At 52.2% G+C, this 19,702-nt stretch overlaps 1 non-coding gene and 1 pseudogene across 2 annotated transcripts in view; both read right to left on the reverse strand.

Moving 5' to 3' along the window:
- LOC146839115 (uncharacterized) overlaps window positions 1–19,702 on the reverse strand; it is a 117,116-nt pseudogene that overhangs the window by 47,528 nt on the left and 49,886 nt on the right. The window lies entirely within an intron of this gene.
- Window positions 15,714–15,838, reverse strand: LOC146839116 (U6atac minor spliceosomal RNA). The gene has a single exon (XR_014960869.1). It is a non-coding gene; the product is annotated as a U6atac minor spliceosomal RNA (small nuclear RNA).

The raw sequence follows: 19,702 nt of genomic DNA on the forward strand, positions 1-19,702 counted from the left end.
AATGTATTTTACCTATGTGTTTTAGCTAGGAGTGGAGTAGAATTTTGTGGGTTGAATTGGTATTGTTACTGGTGGAATTGTGAGGTGTGGAGTGGATAAGTGTAAACTTTTATGACGAAAATTATTTTTATGATAGCATTCCAGATGCACAGAACATGTAGAAAACACATAAACAGCTAAAGGCAGAGAAAGTGGCTCTCTGAAGACACCGGGAGCCGAGCATGGAGGTGTTAAAGTGGGGGCTGGTGATGGGCAGCAACACTGGATTACTGACATTCGCTTTCTTAAACTGGGCTACGAGTGTGATTGTCACTTATTGTTTTAATTGGGCATAAAAAGAAGGTAAAGAGAAAGAGAAGAACGCTGATTTTTAATTTATAAACTCCCTTTATGTGTGAGGCCGAACAGGCACTGATTTTCTACCGTCCTAGAGAAAAAAAGTAAACAACCAACACGAGGGAGATCTGTTGAGGAAATTAAAGCAGGACAGTGGGCGGAGTTGTGTGGTAGGGGGTGGGAAAGCAATTAGAAACAGCTGGGAGGCCGGGGTGGCGGAGGAAGGGAACCAACACAAGCGACGAAGCAGCAATGGCAGGGCTGAATTAGGGACTGCAGAAACTTTGCAGAAAGTTAATAAACATGCCTTGTGAATGAAGCATTATTTTAAGTGAAGCGGTTTGTAAAAAACACAGCTCTCGTATGGGGAGGGTCACTTACCCTGGCGTTTTACATCTGGTTGCAGTTGTCCCCATTGCATTTACACATGTTGCTACGATAGGGAAGCTGTGGCTGGATAGAGCTGATGTTCCACCCTCAGTTCCAGGGAGCAGACAGATGGTAGTGTCCTCGGCTCTGAAGTAAGTGTATCTTAGCACATGTATTTGCAGGGAAGCCTATCATCAGGAGAGAGGGGTTGGACGGGACGAGGATCGGCTGTAAGCACGAGTGCTTACTGCACAAGGTAACAGTGCTACGAAACTGCACCAGTGCAGGCATGCGCTATACGACTATACGAGGAGGATGATTCTGTAGTGCCTCGGTTCACTCTGGTCTCTCAGACCTGGTCATGTGTCTGCAATCATTCGAACAAGACAACAGCGCTAGAAAGTCGCGCCAGTGCAATCATGGCTGTACTGAACATTGCGCTGTTCCTTCTGGTGTGTTCCCCTGCACTGGCCTTGCCTGCCAGCCTGGTGGTGTGCCTTCAGTGTCTGCCTGTGGCTAGCCCCAGCCCCGCCTGCCTGCAATCATACGTACAAGACAACAGCGCTCCGAAGCCGCCTCTACTGGTGTGTCCCCCGCACTGGCGTTGCTTGCCGGGTCTGTTTGCTGTGCCCGGAGTGCCTGCTGTGGCTGTCCCCGGCCCTGCCTGCCTGCAATAATTCGTACAATACAACAGCGCTACAAAGACGCACCAGTGGCAGCCATGCGCTATACTGAAGATGATAGTGAACTGTCTGTGCGCCTGCTAGTGTGTCTCCCGCGCTGGCCTTGCCTGCCAGCATGTTTGCTGTGCCCGCAATGGCTGCCTGTGGCTGGCCTGGCCCTGCCTGCCTGTAGGGTGTTCGCACCTGGCCCCGGGGCTGCCTCAGTGCCGCCGTGCATTGTTGACCAGTTACCCAGCCGAGCAGTCGGTGGCAGATTAACCCCTTGTATGCTCATGACGAGCTGGACTCGTCATGGAGCACCGTCGCGCTGTGCCCATGACGAGTCCAGCTCGTCATGAGGCATACCCTAGGGAATCCCTCTGGTGCGGGCACCAGAGGGATTCCCTTTCTGCAAAAATAGCCTCGGGAGCTGGGGAAGAGCTTCCCCAGCACCCGAGGCCCCCCCCCCCCCCTTTCACTGTAATGACGATCGGCGCGCACGTCGCGCCGACGTCATTACAGCGAAAGTGAAACTGAAATGAGCCAAGAGGCTCATTTCAGGTTTCACTTTGTACGTGCTCAGGGGGCTATCTCAGCCCCCTGAGCACGTAGAAAGACGGGAGAGGTATCGTTGGAAAGGGGAGAATCTCCCCTTTCCAATGGTACCCCCAGTGGATCCCTGCTTGGGGATCGCCACAGGAGGGCGATCCCCAAGCAGGGATCCACCCACTAGACACCAGGGAGGGGGGAGCGGCCCCTTGGGCAAGGGCCTTTGCTCCCCCCTGTGTATTTTTGGCAATTTTAGTCTTTTTGGCCCCCAAAAAGCCCACTAGACACCAGGGAAGTTTTGTGAAAAATAAAATAGGGGTGGGGCAGCCCAAAACGGGCAGGCCCATGCCCCCCCCCCCAAATTACTACAGTCTTTCTGCATTGGCACCTAATCTGCCCCTCCGGGGGGGCAGAAAGCCAACTAAAAACCAGGGATTAGTTTCTAGTTTTATTTTTAGGGTGGGGGCTGCCCGCAACGGGCACGCCAATGCCCCCACCCACCACCCTTACAGCCTTTCTGCCCCCCCCTGGGGGGCAGATGGGGCATCGGCCCCCAATCTGCCCCCCCCGGGGGGGCAAAAAGCCCACTAGACACCAGGGAATTGTAAAAAAAAAATAAAAATAGGGGTGGGGGCTGCCCAAAACGGGCAGGCCCATGCCCCCACCCCCTACCCAATTACTACAGTCTTTCTGCCCCCCCGGGGGGCAGATGGGGCATTGGCCCCTAATCTGCCCCTTCGGGGGGGGCAGAAAGCCCACTAAACACCAGGGATTAGTTTTTAGTTTTATTTTTAGGGTGGGGGCTGCCCGCAACGGGCACGCCAATGCCCCCACCCACCCGCCACCATTACAGCCTTTCTGCCCCCCCCGGGGGGCAGATGGGGCATCAGCCCCCAATGGGCCCCCCCGGGGGGGGCAGATTGGGGGCCCATACCCCCACCCCACCCCCAATTATTACAGTCTTTCTGCCCCCCCTCGGGGGGCAGATGGGGCAGTGGCCCCTAATCTGCCCCTTCGGGGGGGGGGCAGAAAGCCCACTAAACACCAGGGATTTTTTTTGCGCAATTGTTGTTAGGGTGTGGGATGTCCGAAACGGGCACGTCAATGCCCCCACTCCCCTCCCCCAAAAATGTCAGTCTTTCTGCCCCCCAGGAGGCAGATGGGAGCTGTAGCCCCCAATCTGGCCCCCCCTGGGGGCTCAGAATGTCCACTAGAAACCATGGATTTTTTTGTTTTATCAGTGTAGGGGTAGGGGCTCCCCAAAATGGGCATGACAATACCCCATCCCACCCCCAGAGAAATTCCAGTCTTTCTGACCCCCCGGGAGGGCAGATGGTGGCAGTGGCCCCTGATCTGCCCCCTGGGGGGGGGCAGAAAGCCCAGTAGGCGCCAGCAAATATGCAGGCTCTTTTAATGCGGGGGGGTGGGGGCTGCCCGATTTTGGGCCTCCCACACGAGTGAGGCACCGTTTTTATCGGGAGACCCGGGGGAACACTGGGTGGTAGGAAATTTGTGTCAGCCCGGTGATGCCTCAACTTTCCCACACAAAAATGTGTGAAAAAGGTGATGTTTTCAGCTAAATTTGAGGTTTGCAGGGCATTCAGGGTAAGGAAACGTTGGGGGATCCACGCAAGCCATACCTCCCTGGAATCCCCCGGGTGTCTAGTTTTCAGAAATGTGTGGGTTTGGTAGGTTCCCCTAGGTGGCCGCTGAGCACCGGGCCAAAAACCCAGGTGACCCCCCCTTGCAAAACCAGGTCGTTTTGAGGTAGGCAATTTTCATGTCGCCTCAATACGTTTTGGGGCCTTGCCTGTCGCGGGTACTTGGGCCTCCCACACGAGTGAGGCACCGTTTTTATCGGGAGACCCGGGGGAACGCTGGGTGGTAGAAAATTTGTGTCAGCCCGGTGATGCCTCAACTTTCCCACACAAAAATGTGTGAAAAAGGTGATTTTTTCAGCTAAATTTGAGGTTTGCAGGGCATTCTGGGTAAGGAAACGTTGGGGGATCCACGCAAGCCATACCTCCCTGGAATCCCCCGGGTGTTTAGTTTTCAGAAATGTGTGGGTTTGGTAGGTTCCCCTAGGTGGCCACTGAGCACCGGGCCAAAAACCCAGGTGACCCCCCTTGCAAAACCAGGTCGTTTTGAGGTAGGCAATTTTCATGTCGCCTCAATACGTTTTGGGGCCTTGCCTGTCACGGGTACTTGGGCCTCCCACACCAGTGAGGCGCCATTTTTATCGGGAGACCCGGGGGAACGCTGAGTGGTAGGAAATTTGTGTCAGCCCGGTGATGCCTCAACTTTCCCACACAAAAATATGTGAAAAATGTGATTTTTTCAGCTAAAATTGACGTCTGCAGGGGATTCTGGGTAAGGAAACGTTGGGGGATCCACGCAAGCCATGCCTCCCTGGAAGCACACGGCTGTCTAGTTTTCAAAAATGTATAGGTTTGCTAGGTTTCCCAAGGTGCCCGCAGAGCTAGGGTTCAAAAACTACAGCTAGACATTTTGCCAAAAAAGGGTCATTTTTCACTGCGAAATTGAGGTGTGACCATGTTGCGTTTTGCGCCGTTTCCTGTCGCGGGCACTAGGCCGACCCACACAAGTGAGGTACCGTTTTTCTCGTAAGACTTTGGGGAACGCGGGGTGGGTGGAAATTTGTGGATCCACGCAGATTCCGGAACTTTCCACCACAGAAATGTGGGGAAAATGTGCTTTTTTTGTCAATTTTTTAGGTTTGCAAGGGATTCTGGGTAACAGACCCTGGTGGGAGGCAGTCAAGTCACCCCATCCTGGATTCCCCTGGGTGTCTAGTTTAAAAAAATGTATAGGTTTGCTAGGTTTCCCAAGGTGCCCGCAGAGCTAGGGTTAAAAAACTAGAGCTAGGCACTTTGCCAAAAAAGGGTAAATTTTCACTGCGATATTGAGTTGTGACCACGTTGCGTTTTGCGCCGTTTCCTGTCGCGGGCACTATGCCTACCCACACAAGTGAGGTACCGTTTTTCTCGTAAGACTTTGGGGAACGCAAGGTGGGTGGAAATTTGTGGATCCACGCAGATTCCGGAACTTTCCACCACAGAAATGTGGGGAAAATGTGGTTTTTTTGACAATTTTTTTGGTTTGCAAGGGATTCTGGGTAACAGACCCTGGTGGGAGGCAGTCAAGTCTCCCCATCCTGGATTCCCCTGGGTGTCCAGTTTTCAAAAATGTATATGTTTGCTAGGTTTCCCAAGGTGCCCGCAGAGCTAGTGTTCAAAAACTAGAGCTAGGCACTTTGCCAAAAAAGGGTAAATTTTCACTGCGATATTGAGTTGTGACCATGTTGCGTTTTGCGCCGTTTCCTGTCACGGGCACTATGCCTACCCACACAAGTGAGGTACCATTTTTATCGGGAGACTTAGGGTAATTCAGTTTTGTAAAGGAACTGTTATTATCTATTGACTTTCGATGCATTTCTGCCTTCCAAATGAAAGATATTGTGTAAAAAAGAATTCTCATGCTAGTATGAGTATTCCCAATTTCAGAAATGTGCAAATATCTACTGTTTCTAAACTCTATATTTTGTTCCCATTTCAGAAATACATAGGTGTCTTTCATACCGATTTTTCCATGTACACATTTTTACAGAATAATTACTATATACCCGGTACATAATAAAAAACCATTGCAAGTTGCTGCTCAGTTTTTGGCTCTGGGTTCGTCGGGTTCTTGGTGAACCTACAAGTCCTATATATCCCCACAACCAGTAATGTCCAGCGGATGTAATGGTATATTGCTTTCAAAGAGCTGTCATAATTAGAAGAAGTTACAGGTGAAAACGTTGACACAAAAGGCTTTTTTTTTTTTCAACTAATTTTCAATTTATGCTATATTTAACTGTTAGTTTCTATAAAAAACACCTTGATGGATCTACACAAATGACCCCTTGCTGAATTCAGAATTTTGTCTTCTTCTCGAAAATGTATAGCTTTCCAGGATCCATTATTGCTTTTGTAACCATTTCTGCCGTTAACTGGAAGGAGGTCAAAAGCACAAAAAATAGCAAAATTAGGCTATGTCCCAGAAAAATGCCAAAACTGTGTAAAAAATGTTGGGTTTCTGACAAAAGTCTGGTTTCCCCGAAAAGCTGGGAAAATGGTGATTTCAACCCCACAAACCCTTTTTTGATAACATTTGCAGGGAAAAACCCAGATGCTTTCATTTACAGCCCGTTTTTCCAATTTTTCCGAAAACCCCCAAAATGTTGCTGTATTTTGGCTCATTTCTGTGACCCCTCTAGGAGAATCCACAAACCCTGAGTACCTTTAGAATCCCCATGATGTTGGAAGAAAAGGACGCAAATTTGCCCTGGTTACCTTATGTGGTCAAAAAGTTACAGGGGTCTAAGCGCGCACTACCCCAAATAGCCAAAAAAGGACGTGGCACAGGAGGGGAAAAGGCCTGGCAGCGAAGGGGTTAAATGACCGAGAGATCTGTAATTCCGTCCGGCTCCCTGGGCGTCTAATGAGCCGCATGTCAGGCTTCCGGTGCGCACATGGCGCCCGCTCTCGCGCGCCACTCTTGCAGAAAATAAAACGTATGAAATATGCAGCTGACGTAAGCACGCCGCATAGATTACTGAGGGCGACTTCATGGGATACAATCTGATGAGTTCTAGCAGGGAACATGACCTTAAGTGCTGCTAGTAGTAGGAAGCATAGTTACAAAGTGTGAAATAAAGTGTTGCCAGTATTTAAAGAAATGGTATCATCCTAATGGAAATACATTTTATCGTATGTTACCAAAAGGATCCATTTACAGAGCTCTAGATAAGGCCTTTACAGAGCCCAGGCTGAATTAGATGACCTCGCACTAATGTGCCACACGAACCAAAGCAGGCCCTCAGAGTCATGACCGCTAAGCAAGTCTTCAGACAATTTATATTGTCCAAGAATATCCTTATTTCGACCCACAGTTCTGGGACCTCCAAGCATCCCCCAGCCTGTCAACAACCATCCTCAAACAGAATGCCCGCAGTCTCGCGCCTGCGCCATTACCTTACACATAGAGCCGAGCCTCCAGGCGCTGATCACTTGAAACGCCATTAAGACAAGACACAACATGCCTCACTTTACACCCCATGCCACATCTAGACACAAAAACCGGAGCCGCCAGTGGTCTAGCTAGAGCTTTTGCTGCCGGGGGCGGTCCCTGAGTTTCCCGGCCAGTGACAGCCAGGGCAGGTAGGAGCGGGGGCGACAGACGACGACGACGACGAGGGACAAAATTATAAAAAAGAAAATGCACCTTGGGCTCGCCTCCAAGAAAGTGCTGCCCGGTGGGGGAGGGGGCATTGGGCAGCTCACTCACATAGGACACACATATAATATAAAAGGCATTGAGGAGACTTAGAACATTCAAGCGTTTATTCGACTAGTGAACACATTTTGGTATTCCTTTCCCTGTAGGAACTAATGGTCACCTGCCAATGGTCTAGGTTGGACTATAGAATCCCATATACATATACACGTTGCAATCACGATCCCTGACCACCACTTGCCTTGATTGAAGCACACTGCAGACTTACACACCTTCAGCACCATCGCCTTGGGCCCAACAAGCAAAATCTTTGTCTCTAACATCCTCCCTGCCACACCTAGGCATAAGGATGGCTGCGCCGAGTGCGGCACTCGAAACCACCTCGCGACCCCGCAGAGGTCAGTACATTGCTTAAGGTTGAGGAATGACAGGCAATACTTGCTCAGTATCTTTGATGAATGCTTAGTTTTACAAAGTCGAGCTAAAGGTGGCACTACCGCTACTTGGCAGCATTCCAAGCTTGCCTGTCGATTCTTTGCAAATATTAGCCTGTTTCATGCGCATTTATTCTGGGTTAAATATAATCCCTAAAAAGTTAGTGTCGATTTTTGTGACGTGTATGTTCTACTCTTCCTAACTCCTAGGCCTTGTATGTTGCTATGCAATGAATGATTGTTCAATTCTCATCGAGCGTTGAGTGAAATCTAAGGAAGGCGGGCCTGTGGGGACGGGGGATGGGCGGTGCACATTTGTCACACACAGACGAGCATACCAAACATAACTTAGTGTGAGTGGAGAGCAACGCTGGGCAGTGGGGTCATTTGTCCTGTTTTCGACACTTGAAACGCTGTCAGTGTTTGCATTCCGTAGGAAGCCTGGAGCAGGTAATGAGCTCCGGGCCGGTGGCCCTTAGTCTCCCCAGTTCTCGCGGGGCGCTGCATTCCTCCGTCTGTAACGCGAGCTCCCGGGCCTCTCTCCCCCTCTTGAGATCAGCTCCAGAGCGCATTCCCTTCAAAAGATTTACGGCATTTGCACTCAAGTGGAAAGAAATGACCCTGCTTACTCCACCAGAAAAGAAGTTCTGTATATAGAAAAAAAATGTGCCCTTACTTTAGGCTGAGCTAAGAAGTTCTCGGTTTACTCCTCATAAGTTTGCACACATCCTTTGGGTTTACCATGCAGTGTGTGTTATTATTTATAACACTTATAGAGCGCACGGCTATAGTGCCAATATCGGCAACCGTTATCATATAATACATCAGTACATAATCATAATAAAACACACGACACTGAATGTAAGTGGAGAAATATTGCTGCAGGTTTATTAGCATAATAAATATGCAAACACGGTGGGTTATCTTACGGGCGATCCCAGGGCAGGCCAGCCCCATGGCGCCTGCCCGTCTGATAAGCCTAGGGTCACCATGGCAGCGCCAATTGGTGACCACCAAATGTTGGGAGGGTCCACCCCTCCCATCCGTGAACCTCCAGTCCACATGCTTCACCACGCCCCCCCGTGATGGGTGGGCGGAGCATACATGGCAGCCCCCGGTTGCTCAGACCCACAACCGCCTGTCGGTAGCGGGGCGCCGTAGGTCTTCCAGTGGACACGCTAAAAGATCCCTGGGTATCCTGGCTTAGCACCACACGGTGCTGCTGCATGCTATACCCCTTGGTATGTGCAGACCCTGGATCGCCCTGTAACTCCTCCTGCAACACAAAAGTGAAAGTTGTTAGAAAAACCTTCCCCCCCCTTCTTGTCCCTCCTGATGCCGGGTAAGCGGATGGGCGGGTAAGGCAAAACGAACGGACAAGAGGGCGAGGAGGGGGCGGGGACCGAATATGTACCCCCCCTCAAGGCTCCTCCCCGCCGGAAGCAGCTACCTGACTGGGGTCTCCCTAGGTCAAGCCCAGGGACAAGACCTCCCACCCCTGTGCCTTCCTGTGGCACTAAGGCGGCCGCCCTCAAGGGGGCGGGCCGCTGCGCAACCCCCACCCCGGGCAGCCTTACATAGTGCCAATATCGGCAACCGTTATCATATAATACATCAGTACATAATCATAATAAAACACACGACACTGAATGTAAGTGGAGAAATATTGCTGCAGGTTTATTAGCATAATAAATATGCAAACACGGTGGGTTATCTTACGGGCGATCCCAGGGCAGGCCAGCCCCATGGCGCCTGCCCGTCTGATAAGCCTAGGGTCACCATGGCAGCGCCAATTGGTGACCACCAAATGTTGGGAGGGTCCACCCCTCCCATCCGTGAACCTCCAGTCCACATGCTTCACCACGCCCCCCCGTGATGGGTGGGCGGAGCATACATGGCAGCCCCCGGTTGCTCAGACCCACAACCGCCTGTCGGTAGCGGGGCGCCGTAGGTCTTCCAGTGGACACGCTAAAAGATCCCTGGGTATCCTGGCTTAGCACCACACGGTGCTGCTGCATGCTATACCCCTTGGTATGTGCAGACCCTGGATCGCCCTGTAACTCCTCCACAGCCTTGGGAGTGGCCACCGTCACTACCAGGGCCCCCCACCAAGGTAGACCTATTTCCTTACAAACTGCTGCAGCCAAAGCTTCCCCTAGGCCCAGTAGGTCCAGTCTATTCGCAACCCGCAGCTGCCAAGTCTTCACCAAGGTCAAGTAAAATTAAATTCATGCCTAGGGTGGAGAGGTGCACCCCATCACCCTCCAGACACCCTGTTGATTTGGCGTGTAAAAGGCCATGCCTGACGAAGCCAAAGCCTCTTAGCTCAGTGAACTTGCACATGGCGCTATTAACTTTTCTCCTTGACACCTCAATGGCTTCTCCTGAGCGGGCTCCTTGCCAAGGTAGCCTATTACTAACAGCCTGCTGCAGCCAAAGCTTCCCCTAGGTCCAGTGGAAAAGAACCGTGCCTAAACTAGGGAGGTGCACCCCATCTCCCTCCCGGCACCCTGTGGACTTGGCGTGTATAAGACCATGCCTGATGAAGCCAAGACCTCTTTGCTCTGCGCAACTGCGCATGGCTCCTGGTAGGCCATCATACCTACAGCATACTGATACCGGGCTTCTCCCAGGTCCAGTCAAAACAAGTCTACGCCCAACCGGGCCGGCGGCCAGCGTGCACCATATGGACAGGTTCCCCCAACCTTTCTAAACTCCTCCGTGGATTAGACTGAAATGACCTTAAACCTAAATAGGCGATGGTCCAAAGTTGCCTTTGCATGGCTAAATAACAATCCCTTTGCCAAGACACTCCTGCCTGGCAGTGCCCAGCCTGCCTTCCTTCCTCTTTCACTCCGTTGGAGTATGCCCATCGTATTCCATCAGTCACCACCAAATGTAAAGCCTTGCCCTCCCAAAATTCTGCTAGTATACCAGGGAGAGACAGGTCAGAGTGACCCCAGAGGAGAACAACGTGTAAAATGCTTCTCTATTTGAATACTGGAAAAGCCAGTTGGTCTCCAACAGATTTATAGCTTAAAGTGTTCCCCCGGTGCTTCCCTTAATCATATGGACCGTAGGCCCCTGTTGGAAGGCCACTTCCACAACCTGCATAGCTGCCAGCCAGTGCTGTAGGGCGGGCGAAGTTACCCGGTACTGATGCTCGCAAAGGTACCTGTTTCGCCAAACTCACGGGCGTGCTACTCAGTGAGCAACCAGACTCTGCCCTAGTACCCAGAGGTCAAACCCAAGCCCCTCCAAGTTCTGCTGCTTCACCTGCCTGTTAACACGAATCCCAGGGCAGACCACCGGCCTATAACCCATGCTTGGCCATGCCTGAGCTAAAATACCTCTGAACAGCCTGACAACAGGCTAACCACCAGCATTGCGTTCTGAATGTTTCTGACACTGCCAAGAAACATGCGCATAACTACAGCAACTGGCACCATGCCATAAAAGTAACAGTTCAGCCTTCTATGAAACAAACGTGCCCTTGTGGCGATCAGAGTAGTGCTCCCTCCAAGCCAGCAGCCCTAACAGGCAACCCGCACCCTCTTGGCACTGGCACACCCCCGCCACAGCTGCCCTCGAGTGCCTGGTCGTGTGAGGCCATAACCTATGTTTCATCACTGCGTCATACCGGGGTATGATGACCCATCTAACTCTACTGCTGAGTGCCCATTGCACCATCGCAAGTATGCCTTTGCCTGCTCAGAGTCTGGCTGTAAAGTTGGAAGACATTGACCCCCCAGCCCAGGGCGAAGATGGCAGCATTACAGTATCTGGTGCTATAGACGGTCCCCGTACCCCGATGGGACAGAATGCAATGCCCTTGCTCCTGTTGAGCACGAAACCAAAACCAATTGCTCACCCTGGTTTAATACCTTCCTGCTGCTAATCATTTCCTGGCTGAATGTTGACAAATCCATGTTCTGTAATGGCACTACTTCGCCGCCTGCACCATTCTGCCAGTGCCGAAAAGACCTTTGTCATGCTGCATGGCCTCATCAATCATGCCCTGTTCTAGCAGCGCCCGCTTCAGCCGAGGAGCAAACAACTCGCCGGTACCCCCAAACTGGCCCTGATGCGAGACAAACCGGGCCAAGGCACAGCAATGCGGTACTAACTAAAGCAGGTCTAACAGCGTCAACAGGCGTCCTCAGCTTACCATAGGCGTGGTGGAGTGAGGGTATCCAGTGAGAATCAAGATGACAACTTCCCATCTGACCGACCGTGGTGGGAACCACTCCTGCATATTCTAGTACACATGGTCCCAGTTCACATGTCACTGCCTGATGTACGTGCCCTAGGTACATGGTCCCCTTGCATGGCGGCCTGCCATTGAGACCCACACCAGTCCCCGATCAGTACCACTATCTGCCTACGCTACCATCTTGCCTGGCCTTCCTTCATGCCCAGCTGTACCACGCGATGATTGCTCTCCTCCGTCACTTGACCTGACCACACCTAGAAATACAAACACAGCGAGAGGAGGCAGCCTGTGACCTGCCCCAAAACCACTATCCCGCATCAAACCGACCCGATGAAAAGACAAGCGCCTAATGCTCTACACCCCTGGAAGACCCAGGAAATAACCCACCGATCAATCAATCGAGTAAATAACAACGGACATCCTTTCAGCATCTGAAGGCCTAGCCCCTCCGAAGTAACCTGGGAGCCCAACGCCAGGCCTCAGCACCTGTGGCGTGAGTGATCTTTGCCCACTGCCGTGTGAGCCAGGGCCCCCTCTTTTTTTTTTTTTTTTTTTTTTTTTTTTTTTATGACTGAAGCACACGAAAACAACCCTAGCTGTTCCTTGCCGCTAGGTCTTCCTACCCTCAGGAGACCAAGAACGACCAGGAAACAATAACACTCACTCAACACTAGGCGTTCCAAGTCCACTCGGCCTAATTTGCCAGCCGGTGAGCGTTCCAGATTCTTTAGCTTGGCCCCTCCTATGAGCTCCCTGTTGAAAGTGGCGAGCCGGACCTGCCAGTACTATCTACCCTTCAACTCATTGCCGCATGGCGGCACTACCCATTGCAACCCTTGTCAACCAGCTGGCAATGTGGGTTAACCTCCCATTAGGGTGGCGGCAGAGCATCTAGCATGTGTCCTAGATGCCCAATCTATGTGACGTTGTGCCGGGGTAGTGGAAACCTTACACTGATAACTGTGCATCGCACCCTCAGACAATCGTAAAATTACTTGCTATTTAATAAAGCTGTGAATTGCAATGTGTAACTGTTACTACTTTTATCACACTCCAGGAGTGAGAGGCAGAGCTAGCTACTGATGCACTGCCCATTATACATGGGGTTAACAGCAGGCACATCCCCTGTTGGGCTATCTTGTTTGGAAAGGATCCTTGAGCTGAGGATTACACCGCGATCTCCCTGCCAAGTGCAAGTGCACCTAAGAAATGAGCCAGTTTCATACCTGAGACCTGTAAATAAATCCCCGTAGACCGGCTACCTAACATGACCATAATGCGTGCTACCGCCTCAGAGTTTGCCTGCAAAATAACTGCTGTGATTCCAGGCTGATATGAAAAACTCATGCCTGAGGCAAGAAGTATTGATGGAAGGATCGTGATGTGGCCAAAATTGCAGTCACTGTACCCCCAGTGGGTTGACCCCTACCCCGCCCATCCTACTTACTTGCTGAGTCCTATCCCAAGTACCTTACCTGCTGACCTACAGTGGCCCTTGGTGCTGAACAAACTATGCCCCGGTATGCTTAGTATCCCCCGGAGCTGCTAGCCTCCCACAGGAAGAGGTGGAACTGGGCCTGCCTATATCTAAGAATACTGGAGGATGTATGTAATTTGCCCTCCTTTGGATAAAACCTGCCCTTACCTACACATGCATAGATTCGTGTGCTGAACTACAGCAAGGAGCATGCCCAAGTAACTTGCCCTTCTATGAGACCTGGGCAGGAGAGGACCTGCGACATACCCCACTATGGTTGACCTACGCAGATCCCAGCTGTGCCCACACACAAGGGAGATTAAGCGATTTGCCCAGAATCACAGGATGTTAAAGCGTCATTGCCGAGACGCCCACCCAGTTCCCCATGTCCAAGGCCCAGCGCCCTAGCCGACAGGGTAACTCATCTCCCCAGCTCTCCATCTTGGCGGCCCGATCTGTACTCCTGTGACGCTGAACATACCAAAGCTAATAGTACTGGCTTGGCCATGCCTCTGTGTTGCATAAGATCAATGAGTCATAATTGCGGCAAGCAGGCATATCATTTGGAAAATGCCTCGGTTCAGGCATGGTGAGGCAGGGTCACCAAACACTACGACAAAATACATTTAAAACATACAAATGTCTGTGTATGTGAGCGCAAAGGCGATGACACGATAAACCTGATTTCCCGGAACCTGACATACTGCGCACATATCCTCGCATCTCTATATATACAAAGCGGGGAGCACTACTAACACCAAGCCCATCTATTGGCTGCTCAGTGCTTATGATTGCATATAGTGAAATAAGTACCCCTCCTAGCTCAATTGCAAGGCCCACCGAGAGCTATTCTACCCTCATGTCAGCCTGCCTGCGAATACGACAGCTGGGCTGTCCCTCCACACCAGTAAAACGCCAATTCTCCATGAAAGACACCAACAGAGCCAGGTGCGCCCTGCGCCAGCTTCAAGTATGGAATAAAAGTAAAAACAACTGGTCTGCAGGGCTCCCTAACTAGCTGAGGCAATGACTAGGGAGTGAGGATGCATGCCTACCGGGATTGACTTCTCCACAGGATGTAATGCAGCAGAAAAACACCAACACGTAGTCAGGCCAGGCCCAGCCTGCAACTCCCAAAATCATATATGTCACCCAAGGAATGTGATATGTCACAAAAGCATATCTCCGAGCAATCACCACCTCTCATTGTGTAAAACTACTTAAACACAATATAGCGCGTCTCCACCTTCAGGGACGGGAGTGTAAGCGACATGCACGCAATCCAATTGTGCGTACGCGACCCCGAGGCTCAAAAACCTGGTGCCATTGCCAGCCTGGGGCCTCATACATGCGAAACATGCGCCCACTGAGCAGTACTGTTCTTTTTAGCCACGGCTGCCGGATGGAAAGCTGGGGGCCGCACAATGGATTCAAGCCCGTAACCTGCAGATGCCAGAGCATAGCCCACGTGCCCCCCGTGCGCATGCATACCTCTCCGTGTCGCCACTACTGAGGAGATAAAAATTATAGTGCGACTCTACCTGCCGGAAAAGGAGCGCTTACACGAGCACCGTGTTTCCATTGCACATTCAGGCACGGGAGATACAGACAAAAGCGAGGCTCGACCCGAAGGCACTGGAGCGCTGAACACGGGCCCGTAACTACATACTAAAACCCAACAAGGAGGCTCTGCCGGGGTCCAATCAAGCGATCCCAGAAACACCCAAAACTGCAATATCCCAATCCGGGGCCTATACAGCACGAACTTGAGCTATAACTAACCAGGCAAAGAGCACCCACACTCTTGGCCTTCTTCCCTTGAGGTTATTATGACATCGCGCTAGCCCGCCCAAGTCCAATCGGCATCCGCGCGCTACACATAGCACCCGCTCCGCCGCAAGGGGACACACCAAAATGACGCAAGCCTACATAGTGCATACTCTGCCATACATGACACCGTGCCCACATAGCACTATCAGATAAATGCCCCTCACCTCCCATGGCTGATACTCTGCTCCGGTGTGCACATTATATATATATATAGCGAGAACTTGGCCCCACGGTAAAGGGGGGGCCCCACATGGCACCGCCTTACATCCACATTCACGCGCGGGGAAAACAAAGACCCGCCTGCGACAGCGCGCGCGTGCCTGAGGCCACACCGCCTCTCCCTACAATGCCCACGCTGAGGCCCGAACCTGGACTCCCCAGATCAAAGCCACCCGCATTCCACACCCAGGGACTTCTCACGTGTACGCGACCTCGCCGCAGCGTAGCCGACGGTCCACATCCTCTCCTCGACAAACCAATTGCGCTAACTTCCCTTCTTAATCATGCGTTGCTGCACTGTATTACTAAAACGCGCATCATGCCTGACATGGTTTAGACGCCAGTAAGTAAGTAACGGTGCCTTAACCGTGCATGTGTTGTAAAGGCCACTAGGACACCCCTTCCATCCTTGTCAAGGGAAGTGCTAACCTTCTCTCCTTTCATCCAACGCTATCCGTACATGCCAGCATGTGAGGCAACTGGTGCAAGAAAGCGCTATGCTGCCCGATTCTGGTCAAACGCGCGCCATGCTAGCTCCCGCCTCCCAAAATTAGCCCTTTTTGCAAAGTAAACAATGTTCTCTTAATGTATGCTTGGCGGTGTGCATGCAGTTATTGAATAACGTACCTTAAGTTGTAACTTGTGAGTAAAAAGGTGTGCCTCCTTTGAAAACAGTAACCTGCTGACCTATTTACATCAAACGCCCTCTGTAATCTACTTGGCACACGTTCTTAGCAGCAGGAACACCTACCCTCTGCACTAACTTCCCGTTAGTCTAAGCCTCAACTCTACAAAATGCTGATCTCTCCAGGAGGAAATTAATCACACGAGTAACTTGACCCACACGTGAGATCTGAAAGAAACGCAGCATCCGGTGCTTCAAAAGCCTAATAAACATCCAAACCCGGCGCCCACAAGAAGATGGCACCACGGTCGCACCGTCCTAAATCCAGCCCTTCCGGGGCCTCCTCCACGCAATCCCTGCGCTCTACCACTGGGCTACACCCCCTGGCATAATGACACCCGTGCTCTCAAAAAGACAATTCCGACTCTCGCACCCTGGTCCCCTGCTCCGAGGTCGGCAGCACTGTGACAGAAGCGGAGATACCGGAGAATCGAACCTGGGGCCACAGGCATGCACCGCATGCGCTCTAACCTTGAGCTACAGCCCCGCAGCCACGAATGCCTTAATAAAAGCACCGATCCGGGCCCTCCCGGCCACGCTATGGCACCAAGATCACCCGCCGCTCCACCGAGACTCTCGCTTCCAATCAATCACCAACACTTACCGGGATAACTGAGACCTGATCCGGGCTAACCCAGTAACGCTACCACCCCGGTGTTGCATAATTATATAGCGCGAACTCGGCCATTAAGTGATTAAGTGATTTGCCCAGATCACAGGCTGTGGACGCGACCACGAGGCTCGAACCCAAGGTCTGCAGTCTTGCCGCCGGACCACATCCCGTCCCCAGGGCCTTCAGGCCCAATGAGAGCCCCTTCCAGGGCAAATAACCAAGGCTAAGGGAAGCCGCCGACCGGGACACGTCTAACTGCCGGCTTTCAACGTACACATTTTTTATATCGCCCACCTCAAGCAGACTCACCGCGACAAGCGGACGTTCTGGGCCGCAGACGATCGTACCAGGCGAGCGATCGATCGAAGTGTGACTCTATCTCTCCCAGAGAACACGACCGACGCGGAACCAGCAGCTAAGGCAAAACGAACGGACAAGAGGGCGAGGAGGGGGCGGGGACCGAATATGTACCCCCCCTCAAGGCTCCTCCCCGCCGGAAGCAGCTACCTGACTGGGGTCTCCCTAGGTCAAGCCCAGGGACAAGACCTCCCACCCCTGTGCCTTCCTGTGGCACTAAGGCGGCCGCCCTCAAGGGGGCGGGCCGCTGCGCAACCCCCACCCCGGGCAGCCTTACACTTCCAACGGAAGTGTCCCAGTGCTGGCATCCTATCTAAAGGAGGAAAGACCTGGGAGGGTCACTGTATCTAGGGCAAACCAAAAAGCCAAGTCTTAAGAGCTTTCCTAAAAGGCATTTCCGCCTCTATATTTCTGAGATCGTTGGGCATAGTATTCCATAATGTAGCAGTTTTGACCGAGAACGCACGGCCGCCCGTCATTGCCTTCTTAAAGCGAGGAGTGACCAAGAGGTTACAACTGTTGGATCTGAGTGCCCTCACTTGGTGGTATTTCTGAAGTCTCCGCTTCAGATAATGAGGACCCGTCCCTCTGATTGCTCTATGTGCCAATACAAGAGCTTTAAACTGAACTCTTCTCCTCACTGGAAGACAGTGTAGGCTGCGTAGACGGGGGGTGATATGATGTCGCAGTGGCACGTTTCTGATCACCCTGGCTGCTGCACTTTGAATACGCTGTCGTCTCCTCATCAGATACTCTGGGAGACTAATATATAGGCTATTAGCATAGTCGAGTTGGGAGGTGATATGGGCATACACCACTGACCTCCTGCAATCCATTGGCAGGAAGTGAAGAAATCTACACAGAGCCTTGAGTTTTCAAACGCACAGGGAGTAGACATGTGTTATTTGTGCCTTGCCTGTGAGTTGGGAATCAAACCTGAAACCCAAGTTCCTCGCCGAGAACACAGGCAGCGGGGGCGGGTTTAACTCAGCGGGGGACCATAGCTCAGTGCATGGAAGAATTGGTCGATTGAAAAATAAGACCTCCGTCTTATCAGTGTTCAACTTTATGCAGCTGTCCGTCATCCATGATGAAATATTTAAGAGACACTGTCTAAAATTGGCGAAGGCTGTCTCGCATTGTTCTTTAAAAGAGAACACAAGTTGAGTGTCATCTGCGTATGAGACAACCTTCACCCCCCATTTTCCTACAATTGTCGCAAGGGGAGTCAAATAGACATTAAAAAGTGTAGGGCTTAAAGCAGAACCCTGAGGAACCCCATAAGGCATAGGGCCAGAGCTAGAGACATAGGGGTGCAGAAATACTTGTTGCGACCGTCCTTCAAGAAATGAGTGAAACCATCGCAAGACAGTCCCTGTTACTCCTAAATGGTGTAATCTATTCAAGAGGATCCTATGGGAAACCGTGTCAAAGGCTGCGGACAAAGCCAGCAGCACCAACATTGCATGTTATTCCTCAAAACTTGACTGTTTTGTGTCGGATTGCTGACCATGTGGGCACATTTTCTTAAGTGTTCACATTGTCGTGTGTGTATTCATGCCACCCGTACTGGCGGTAAATATTAATTTGTGTCCATGTTTTTGCTGTCGCCTTTAGAGCGCTTTTACCACTACCGTGACTTTGCAGCGCTGGGATTTTCTCTGATTAGAGGTAGCCCGGGATGGCTCGCTCAGGTTTGATTTGCTGTGTACTTGGCCTGGGGGCTGTCATGCATTGACCTTGCCAGGTAGGTCGCTCCCCTCCCCCCCCCCCCGGCTGCAGCTCCACCTGCGTTCCTGCTGTCACCGCCGAAGTCGAGGCCCTTCTCCACCCGCAGGCTACCACCTGCACCTCATACCTGGTGGCCAGTGGTGGCCTTAGGTTTGTATGTTTCTCTGAGTGCCCTTGTTGCCCCATTGCAGTTTCTTCTGCTCTGTGTGCCCTTTTGTTCCTTCTGTGCCCCGCTGCCCATTTTGCCTTCTGTTCCTCGTGCTCTTGTGTGCCCTTTTGCTCCTTCTGTGCCCCGCTGGCCATTTTTGCCTTCTGTTCCCCGTGCCCCTGTGTGCCCTTTTGCTCCTTCTGTGCCCCGCTGCCCATTTTTGCCTTCTGTTCCCCGTGCCCTTGTGTGCCCTTTTGCTCCTCTGTGCCCCGCTGCCCATTTTTGCCTTCTGTTCCCCGTGCTCGTGTGCCCTTTTGCTTCTTCTGTGCCCCGCTGCCCATTTTTGCCTTCTGTTCCCCGTGCCCTTGTGTGCCCTTTTGCTCCTTCTGTGCCCCGCTGCATGTGTTTGCCTTCTGTACCCCGTGCCCCCTGTAGTGCCTGCTCGCCCCCCTCGCTGCTCCCGTTCCCGCCGCTGCATCCCCTGTGGTCCTGCACCCCTCCGTGCCCATTCGCTGCCCCCTGCCACCCGACTCCCAGCTGCTCCTCCCTCCCACCTCCCCTTAAATGGCGGCCGCTGTGCGGCCGTGCCACTGGCGCGCCGAAGGCCCGCCTGAGGCAAGCCCGTCTGCGCCCATCCGCGCCTGGACCGCGCCCAGCGCCAGAACCCCTGGCCCTCGCACCAGCCATGAAGACCGCCTCCGATACGACGCCAGCACCCTCAATGCTCTCAACTCAGGACGGACCCTCACCTGCTGCAGGGCCGTCCGAAGCGCACCCACGG

This window comes from Triturus cristatus, chromosome 4_2, assembly GCF_964204655.1.
Source record: "Triturus cristatus chromosome 4_2, aTriCri1.1, whole genome shotgun sequence".
Classification (NCBI taxonomy): Eukaryota; Metazoa; Chordata; class Amphibia; order Caudata; family Salamandridae; genus Triturus; species Triturus cristatus.